At 35.6% G+C, this 11,112-nt stretch overlaps 1 non-coding gene across 1 annotated transcript; it reads right to left on the reverse strand.

Moving 5' to 3' along the window:
• Window positions 1-10,698: 10,698 nt before the first annotated feature.
• On the reverse strand, window positions 10,699-10,771 carry Trnah-aug (transfer RNA histidin (anticodon AUG)). The gene has a single exon. It is a non-coding gene; the product is annotated as a tRNA-His (tRNA).
• Window positions 10,772-11,112: the final 341 nt, after the last annotated feature.

Here is an 11,112-nt window from a genome sequence, read left to right on the forward strand (position 1 = left end):
CTTTTTCTCTCCGACCCCACGTCGGCCACAGCCAGCCATTTCTCACCCTTGCTAAAACGTCCACTTTCTTCGACGTCCACTTAGTTTCTCCGACCTCACGCCAGCCATTTCTCACTTGCGTCTTTACGCGACCATTCTCTTTGACGCCGGCTTTCTTTCTGTACCGAGCACATGGTGTATTTTTCTCTCTGTCTTTTTATTTTATTTTTCCTTTGTCCTTGCCATGATGTCATCTCGCATACGGCTCGGTCATTTCCATACAGCTGCCGTCCGCTCGTCCGCGCTGTTTTGTTTAAATAGAACTCCAGATGCGAACATAAATCCAAATCATACAAATTATTAATCTTCATATCAAAAATGTAGAAACGCAACAAAAAAATTTGTTTACCCCCCCCCCGCGTTTTATCCTTAATTCGAAACTTTCAATGCTGATCAACTATTCCCTCTTTTTTATGTAGTTTTTCCTCTATTTTCACGTAATAACACTTGGGGGGGGGGGTGTTCACATTATTACAAAGAAAGTGAGAAATTCCTTTTTTTTAACGCACACATATATCCAATCTTGCTGCATAACTTCCTCCTTCCATTGATACACAGTTCCAGAATTTAACAGGATGGTAAATTTTATATTATCTATACATACTTTAATGACAAGGAACGTCGATTTCATGACAAGCCTGAAAATGATAAGATTTTTTTTGTTTTTACATGGAGGACACCACCCGGAAGCCACTCGGGGATAAGGGTTATTGCGTGAACAGTAACCAATGGGATAGTATCGTAGTAATTATTAGTATTGGAGATAAGTGTCTTACTTAAGGGGGCAGTTCATCAGATATTTGTTTATGTTGGACTTGACGATATCCAAGTTGTAGTCAGCTGAGAAACAGGCAAACGGAAGAGAGTTCCACGGGCGTGCATTTCTAAGAAAGAAGCTTTGTTCATGGAATCTACGCTTTGATTTAGGCACAGATAAAGAGTGGGGAAAATTATTGACAGTGGTTTCAGCTAGACAGGTGTTTGTTGTGAAAGATTGGCGTGGGGGACCAGAGATTAGAGCTCAGACAAGCACTTGCCATGGCAATAACGATAAAACAAAGACAGGCTCACAACGTCTCTTCTGTGGGAGAGAGGTTGCAGGGAAGAGAAAAGGGGCATCCCCCACTAAGCTACGAAGTCTATTTTTTACTCTGTCAAGGCAGGATAGACTGTTTTTAGCAGCTCCTGTCCAGATGTGGCATCAGTACTCCATCCTTGGACGTACTTGGCTTTTATACAGATAGAGAATTGCATCAGTAGTGAGAGATCTTCTGGAGCGGTAGAAGGAAGTTGCATGTGCGTGTTATATATTAGTAAGTAGCGATTAAGTTTGCTAGTGTGAATTTCAACAAGGATCAGTCTTAGTGCATGTCAAGATAAACCTAATCTGTAAAAACAGAACCGTTCTCAGGGTTTCAAATGCAGGAGACAAAACAAGATTCGAACAATGACATGATGCCACGTTTTCGACCGAGAGCAACAAAGGTTTTTAAATCAATTCTCTTCGTTGGAAACTGTACGAACGCGACTTCGCAATGATGTAGAAACTGATAATCTCTGTTTGCCTACGTCACTCAATAGTACGGATATGACAACAGCATATTCTTTTCATTGTTTTGACTCGCAAGTATATATACGACACAGTTAATCAACCGAGGACCACATCACTCTATATAAAAGCATATAAGATATAAACGGATATACACTCGAGAGTCAAAACAATGAAAAGAATATGCTGTACGCATAGCCCTACTCATTACTTAAGATATTAAGATATGTGTTTAAGAAGTAAATATTTTAAGATAGCACTAGTGTCTCTCTTTCTGTCCTAAGTAAGTTCCCTCTAATAAAACCTTGAAGAAAGTCAGCGAACGTCTATTTTTGTCTTTGTGTCTTTCTCGCATGAAAAAGTTTTTTCGTTTTAGTTAAATAGCCGAGTCGATTACGCCTACCAATGAAACAGTGGAGAGAAACAGCGACGATGCATAGAAATAAAAAATACTCCGTATAAACACCTGCATGTATGTATAAGGACTTCATTTGGTTTATTGATCGCTTCTTAGTGAAAACATCGCAGTGTGTTTTTTTTTTGGAAATCAGCCCAAAGAACAGGGATTCCAACTAGTATGATACTTAGAAAAATAAATAAATGAATAACTAAATAAATAAAACGAAAGTGTTTGTTGAGGGCGGCCTAAAGACTCTTTTTTGATCGACTACTACACCGAGATGCAGGGGACGGCGCCACTCAATTTCCACGGTCGCTCCATTTATGATCCTAATCTTATATATATATATATATATATATATATATATATATATATATATATATATATATATATATATATATATATATATATATATATGAATAAAAATAAAATAAAAATATCGGCGATGGTTGACGTTATGTTGTTTTGAAAAAAGAAAAACCGAATGAATTTATGAAATGATCAACGTTTCGTCCTTATTGCAGAAGACATCTTCAGGATATTAAAAGGAAAAATGCAAAAAAAGAAAACGATCATAGACCATACGAAAATGATCGCTTTTTGGTGAAAATATATATATATATATATATATATATTACATAGGAGTCACCACCTACGAAGGCCTGGAGGCCGCTCGAGGATAAGGGCTAATGGGTGTACAGTATTCAATGTGATTATAGCGTAGAAAACATAAGTAGCGGGAATTTTGTAAATTGGATTACTTAGGGGGAGGGTTCATCAAGAATTTGTTTACGTTGGACTTGAAGACAATCAAATTGTAGTCAGCTGGAAAGTAGGCAAACAGAAGAGAGTTCCACAGGCGTGTAGTTCTAAGAAAGAAGCTTTGTTCATGGAATCTACATTTAGGTTTAGGCACAGATAAAGAGTGTGGGGAAATTATTGATTGTGGTTTAGACTAGACAAGTGTTTTTCGTGAAATTTTGGCGAGGGGGGGGAACATAGACTGAAACTCAGACGAGCACTTGCAATGGAAATAACGATAAAGCAGAGACAGTGTTTAGCAAAATAGCATGAAACAGCATTGTCTTTTTTTTTTTTTTAGTTTTTGGTACGATTCCACTGAGAATTGAACCTCGATCTGCCGATTAGCGTGTACACACACTCTACAATTATTATGATAACAGGTACTTATTACCGTTCTTTTCTCGGCAGAGTTGGCTACGCTACACCTGTTCTTGAAACACTGGGGGTGAGTCAGCAGGGTGGGTTACTTGGTGTGGGGGTGGAACGGGAAGTTCACCTGAATAAGTAAAATCAGGCATGATATGCTCAGCAGAGCACGAAGTCGACATTCGAGCCGAATATTGCAACATTCGTTTTTGGCCAGTTCTCCCCAAAACTTCATGTATATTTTTATTTATTTTTATTAATCATTCAGGGAATCAACATTGCTTGGTGGGGAAGTGAGTGATGGGGGTTTGTAGAGTTGAGTCACCCGACCCTGGACACAAAGAGTGAAATTAGCAAGCGGTTGGTAAGGGTCAGGGACACGGGTACACGAACCTAGATGCGATAACAAAAACGTTGGAGCGTGATTGCAACAAGTTCGGGCGGAAATCGACTTTTGATACCTTTGATATTGCTGTGATCGGAATCGAAGGCTACGAAACCGTGACTGTTCGCGATAATGGCTCCATCCGTTAACAAATTAATTACAACGACTCTGATCTGAGACGATTTGTTCTTAATAGGGTGTAAAGTTTTAATTTAGACCTGTGACTCCGAATCTTATGAATTCAGACACATATATGGTATGTTTCCGTTCTGTTATAGCCTTTTCTCTCTTACACTCAATATACTCCCTCTTTCTCTTTCTTTCTTCATGCATACATAAATACAGACATCAAATCTCTCTCTCTTTCTCTATTTCTCTCTCTCTCTCTCTCTCTCTCTCTCTCTCTCTCTCTCTCTATATATATATATATATATATATATATATATATATATATATATATATATATATATATATATATATATTAATCCTTATCTTATAAACACAGGACTGATAAATCAAAAAATATATCCATTTTGAATTTGGAAACAGATGAATCTCACCTGTAAGAAATTCATTTTTATAACATGAATAGTTTAGATAAAGTAATTAAGAATAGGAAACTAGATCTAATATTTGTAACATGTTTTTTTTTCTAAGATTAAGGGAGGTGGTGTTTTATCAACACTGCTCGGGAGCCATTATGTATTATACTGTTTTGTTTTTAAATCCCGAAACAGTATTTCATGGTAAACAACTGATGGTCCCTTAAGAAATAAATTATTACTGGTACTATAGTGAATTCGAGAGAGCAGGTTGACGCATCGATTGCAGGTAATTGAATGACTTACTGACTAAATGGTTTTTTAACGAATGATAAAAAATAATTTTTTTTGTATAGTTTTATCTGCTTAGTTACACATGTTTTCGGTTACCGAATCGTATCAAAGATCCAGTAACTTCATAAGACTTTACAGAAGTGGTTATTATGATTAGAAAAACGATATTAGAGGAAGCACAAAAAGGGGGGGGATTTCAATTCTAATTCGACAACAGTTAAGTTTTAAGATTTAAGAAACATTGGAAGGTGGTAAGAGGCGAGAGGGGTTTAAAATATTCAGCCAGACACGGATATGAATAGAAGGCGGGAGAGAGGGAAAGGGTGGAAAAGAAGGGCGTAAGATGGGTAAAACTTTGAAGGCGGAGGTATGGGGAGAGAAAGAGAGGGATAAGAATTAAAAGGAGAAGGAAAAAGACAAGCAGTTAAGGATACGGCGCTAACCTTTGGACTGTCGTGGTTAGTTGTTGGATACATGTCATATGGAGTTTGACAAGTTCAAGTTCTATGCGGTTTGGGAAGGTTGGTTGGTTGTTTTTGTTTTACGGCATATCAACCCTTTTCAGGTTATTTAATGCCGAATCCAAAGATTTTGAAGAAAAATTTTTTTAATAGAATATATTTGTTGTTTTCACGTCGGTTTCTATTCAACCCATAGTTGGGACCCTAACAGGTACTACCATTCCGGGTCAGAGAGGACCTGGGAGCAATGGTAATTAAAGGGTGGCTCCACACTCCCCAAAGCCTACAAGCTGGGGCCTCACCACTGGATATAGTTTAAGGTCATATCCAGAACCGCCATTGAGGGACTTTTACCCTCTGCAGGGGAGGGGGCAGTAAGCGTATTCTAATGCCCCACTGACAGGGCCCTTTTGGAGGGGGGTGTTGCATATATATATATATATATATATATAAAAAACTATCCATTCATGTGAAATCTTTTTATCATTTTTCTTTTGCCTCCTGTTCCCCTTACCTCACCCTTTTTTAACCAAGTAAGATCTGTGACTTACGTGTAGTTTCATTAAATACTTTTATATGCAAAATCCTATCCTGCATTTTGCTAATTCCTGCCCTCTGATGAGAAGGAGAGTATTTCTTCGAAACTCCACGGATTAAGGACTATCCACGTATCTTGTGCTTCCTTTTTTAAAATTAAATATGTTTTTAACTCTTTTTCAAGATGTCTTTAAACATGTTTTATTAATCATTTGTTTATATATATATATATATATATATATATATATATATATATATATATATATAAAGTGAACTTCACTCTATATGTGTGCGATCTCTATCAAATTACCTTGTCAATTTTTGGTTTCTAGGTTTGAAACTTGACATAAAAAGGATTTGGACCTTTGGAACAAATATGAGTTGGTTTTTAGTAAAAATAGCTTCTAAGGTGGTCAAAAATTGATAAATTTGAACTTGGCAGGTATAAGTCGACTAGACATGTTATTTCTACACATGGGCAAATATGCATTTATATGTTTAACTACGTTATTTTTTAAAGTTTTGATATGCCCATGAACTTTGCTCAGATGGTAACGAATAACGCTGGAGAGCTACATGTTTTGGTTTCGATTTAGGCTGATAGCCCCCATCTCATAATTTTTTATAAGACTTTTATGGCAAATCCGTTGCCAAGATCGCTGGAAAAATGATGGGATTCTTCTATCGATCCAGTAGATATCTACCTACTGATGCAATTCTCTACCTATATAAGATCCAGATACGTCCAAGGATGGAGTATTGCTGTCACATCTGGGCAGGAGCTGTTAGGAAGACCTTATCCTGTCTTGACAGAGTTCAGGATAAACTTCGTAGCCTAGTGGGGGATACTCTTTTCTTTTACCTGCAACCTCTTTGTCACAGAAGCGACGTTGCGAGCCTGTCTCTGTTTTATCGTTATTTGCATGGCAAGTGCTCGTCTGAGCTCTAATCTAGGGTCCCGCCTCATTAAACATTCACGAGAAACACTCGTTTGGCTGTAAACACTATCAATAACTTCCCCCACTCTTTATCTGTGCCTAAACCTAAATGTAGATTCCATGAACAAAGCTTCTCTTCCGTTTACCAGCTTTCTAGCTGACTACAATATGGCCGTCTTCAAGTCCAATGTAAACAAGTTCTTCATGAGCCGTTCCCCTTGTTATTTTTTCTACTCAGAAAAAAATATGCTAGAAGTTGAACAAGCTTTGACTATGAGGAAGTATCAAATTAGTTGAACAAGCTTTGACTATGAGGAAGTATCAAATTAGTTGAACAAGCTTTGACTATGAGGAAGTATCAAATTAGTTGAACATTTTCTACTTACAAGTCATTTTCTATTACGTTCTAAAACAGTAACTCGATCAGTTGTCTATGATAAACCAATAAATCTTGCATGTTTTATCCATGTTTTCAGTGTCCATCTTTCACATGAAATGGTTGTTAGTGATTTTAAACGTAATGGAAAATGACTTGTAAGTCTAAAATGTTAAACTTGGAAATTTGAAACTTTCCTATATTCAAATATTTATTTAACTTTTAGTATGATATACAGTAGACCCAATTTGACATAAAACCACACAAAAAACGTGTCATTTTTTTGTGGTTGGGGTACTTTGGCGTTATATTAGCGAGCATATTAAACAATTCTAAAACTGAACTCTCGTAACTATTTCAATTTCATAAAATAGCAATTACTTCTCTATACCTTTTCCAGTTCAAAATAGAAATAGTTCAGTTCAAAATAGAAATAGTTCAGTTCAAAATGGAAATAGTTCAGTTCAAAATGGAAATAGTTCAGTTCAAAATGGAAATAGTTCAGTTCAAAATAGGAATAGTTCAGTTCAAAATGGGAGTAGTTCATTTCAAAATGGAAAAATTATTATAAGTATAAATATAAAAAATAGTTTATAAATTATTTTAGCAATAAAATTGTTAACATTTTATAATATAAAAAAAGCATTCTTCAAGTCATTTATTAGAACACATCTTCTAATGCTACAGCTGCAGGAATTTTAGATTGAATTCCAGCTATGAAACGATTGCATATTTCTGGTGTGACCCTTCTCAATTCTTCCTCAATTAATAAGGTCAAAGCTCTTGTCCTTTGTTCAGTAATTGACAAGCCATCTCTTCTCTCCATTGCAAGAACACTCACAATTTTAGCAGTCAATTCCTGCTTGATGTAAGCTTCGATTAAAGACCATACTTGTTTAGTGGGATTAAACATTGGACTGTATGGTCCCAACCTAAGCACTTCACACCTTAGAAATTCTTCTTCACTAAAAACTTCAATGTTTGAGTGACATGGGGCATTGTCAACAACCATCACAACTAGACCCCCATATTGCCTCTCTGCAGCTCTCAAACATTCTCATATTCAAGACTGTGTGCTTTCTTTTCGAAAAGACCATCTTTGAATTTCATGGTACACGAGGCTATGGGGGACCAATACATCCAATAACGTGAATATTGGCACCCTGAGTACCGGTTGAAACTACGTTACATCGTCTACCATTTAGAGAACGCTCATCTCTCCTGTAAATATGAACATTAAAGTTTGTTTCATCCATAAATAAAATGGGTTTTCAAGTTGATTGGTAATTCAATAATTTAGAATAAAAATAAACTACGTTTATTTTTATTCTAAATTGAATTTGCCCCATCGGGCTCAGATCTTACAGCTTTAAGCATATAAGTCATCAAATCTAGATGCTTCGCTACTGTAGATTTGGACAATTTCAACCCAAACTTGGCTTCGATCGTTTCATAGATTACATTTAATGTGATATTAGGATTTTCATCCGCTAGTGCTTGAATACAATCCAAATGCACCTGTTTGACCTTACAATTTCTAAGCTCTTCCCTTTGTATCAGGTTGATTTTCCTTACTAATCCAGCGATAGAGGGTGGTTTTCGGAATAGAAAGACTTTCCGCTAGGGCTTTCCAATTTCCATCCATTTCATATACCTCCTTTTGCACTTCTCCTGTTATTGCGATTTTCAGTTGACCTAACCATTAGGCTGAAAACATTTTAAAAATCAATACCTTGCTGTAGCACCTAAAGATATTTATAAATTTATTTATTTTTTATTTTAAATTTCTTATTTGGACTGAACTATTCCCATTTTGAACTGGAAAAGGTATAGCTTGTATTTACTTTGCCTCCTCACAAGGGCAGAGTTAGACACAAATCAAAGAATCTTCTATTTCAAACTTAAACATTAAGTTAAACCTATGGAGTGAAAAAGTTTAAAATGGAATTTTCGCTGATAATTTTATAAAAATTGGCAACAAAAATGATATTTCAAACTTAAGCATGATAGAACAAAGAAAGATAGACAAACCAGTGAAAATGCTATTCAAACTAAATAATGACAACCAATGAAAATGCTATTTCAAACTTAAGAATGGCAGACCAGTGAAAGTGTTATATCATACTTAATGCAAGGGGAGAAAAATAGCGTTAAAAATGGAATTTTCACCATTGAGTTATGCGAAGTAAAAAAGTGGAAAATTCATTTTAAAGTTAAAAATTAAAATTACAGCTACATGTTTACCATGTTGCACAACAGACACGAAGTCTCCACTGACAGGTAGCAGATAAGCTGATAAAATCTTTCTCTTGTTTCTGAACCAGAAAAAACTAAACATAAAGTTCTCTTAGCTAGTATCCTCTTCCACCATAATACCGCATTCAACCATTCGATTCATACTGGGGGACGTCCTACTTAGAACCCAATTGTTTAAAAAAAATTTATTAACGTGTAAAAACGAAAAAAATAACAATAATGATACAATAATTCATTTGTGTCGAGGGAAGGAGGAGGAGAAAAAAAGAAATGGTTAGTAAGACCCTCCCAACCCTTTCTAACTGATAGACCGCCTGTTTCACTTTGCACTTTGATCTTGGCCTTTGGGCCAAAAAATCTCTTATGGTGTTAATTAATTTACTTCTCTAGTTATATGTATATTTTTAATAATATAAAGTATTCTTATTTGAAACTAGCGGAGGGTACTCGGCGTTTCCCGGATTTTAGAGGTGTGTGTCGTTGGGGGGGGGTAAAATGAAAACAAACCGAAGTAATAAATATTATAAAAACAAACAATGTTAAAACTATTTTTTAAAAAATCGTGAAAAAACAAAAACAATTAAAAAAAATAAACGTGATGCAATAGGAACGGTCTAGCGGTTCCCGGGTGTTTGAAAAATACCAAAAAAGTTCGAGGGGGTGGGGAGGCTTGAACTCGAATCATTGGGGCGAAAGCGCGAAAAAAAAAAAAAAAAACGTGATAAATTAACTACAAAGTGAATTAGGTCAAATATCAATTCCGCAGTGAAGTTTGTTTTGTTTTGTTTTAGTTTCAGTAGTCCCGCATCACACTCGAATTCTAACTGATTTTTTTTGTTTTCTGGAATTGTAAATGAATTTATTTGCTTTAATTTTAATTTAAATTTAATTGTAATGCAAGTGAATTCACGATATAGTTGCGTTGTAAGAATAAATATTAAAGAATGAATTCTTTGTGTAAAAGTAAATGTTGAGTTGAAAGCACTAATAAATAAAGGTCATAGTTAGATTTCACGGTTAGAGTCGTTAAAACCGGAAGTAAACAACCGGTTAGTTCCGCTGGTTGCGTCTTACAGTAACTTAAAAAAAGCAAAAAGAAAGCAATAATAATAATCGCGTTTTTGCGGTTAAAATTTTTTTTTTTTTTTCATTTTATTATGGGGAAAAAGATTAAAAAAATATGCGGCATAAATAACCTTGTACGATTCCAAACCGGTGTTTCCTTGTACTGTTCCTTGTGAATGCGTCCGCTGTGGTGTAAATGGGGAGCGGGGAAAGGAGGAATCTAATAGAGAGAAAAGATGTTGCAACTTCCATTGAATCTAACCGATTTTGGCAGCGGACTCTCACCGGAAAAATATAGGAATGTACCATTGTTGAGGAACTGTAGATATAATAGGCCTATAACAAACCTCAGATAATGTGCTACAGTTTGTAGGCATTGCATTTGCATGTTATGTCATGATTTTTAATCCTATTAAGGTCAAAGTCGGAGGGGAAAAATGAGTTCATTTTATTTATATAGATAGAAGATTAGCGTCGGCACACACAAAGCTGAGTTAAACACAAAATCGAGTACACTCAACATCAAGTACACTCAACATCGTCTTACCATCAACGCTTACCCTGTGAGCTCAGAGTATGGGAAATTCCCATATGCACAAAACAAAATCACTGAAAAAACAAAAATACCTTAACTAAGGGTAAGGATAATGAGTAAACGTTAGATAAAATGATGATTAAAATTATTATGAACTTGCCAGGATTTGAACCTGGAATCTTCTGATCCATAGTCAGATGCGTTATCCATTGCGCCACAAGCCTGTCCATATGCCGAAAGATATTACTGTGACTGTATACAGACAGTGCTAAATTCAATTGGCATGGGCAGATAACTTATTTCGGGCTTTTTGTGTGATTCGACGTTGTTTGTTATGAACCATATATAGATAAGGACAATCTAGGGAGACGCACACCTTTCAGGAAAAAAAAAGAATTTTTCAATTCAGTGTATCTGTTCGAAAGTTTTATTGGTATATACACACACACACACATAAATAAAAATTTAGAATTTTATTAATAGTGTAGATAATCAGTAGTCGTGTTGTATTTAAATCAATTAATCCTACCTAGTTATAGGGTATCCCATAAATTTCTATACATAT

The sequence above is a fragment of the Euprymna scolopes genome, chromosome 45 (assembly GCF_053919585.1).
Source record: "Euprymna scolopes isolate OS-2025 chromosome 45, ASM5391958v1, whole genome shotgun sequence".
In the NCBI taxonomy this organism is placed as follows: domain Eukaryota; kingdom Metazoa; phylum Mollusca; class Cephalopoda; order Sepiida; family Sepiolidae; genus Euprymna; species Euprymna scolopes.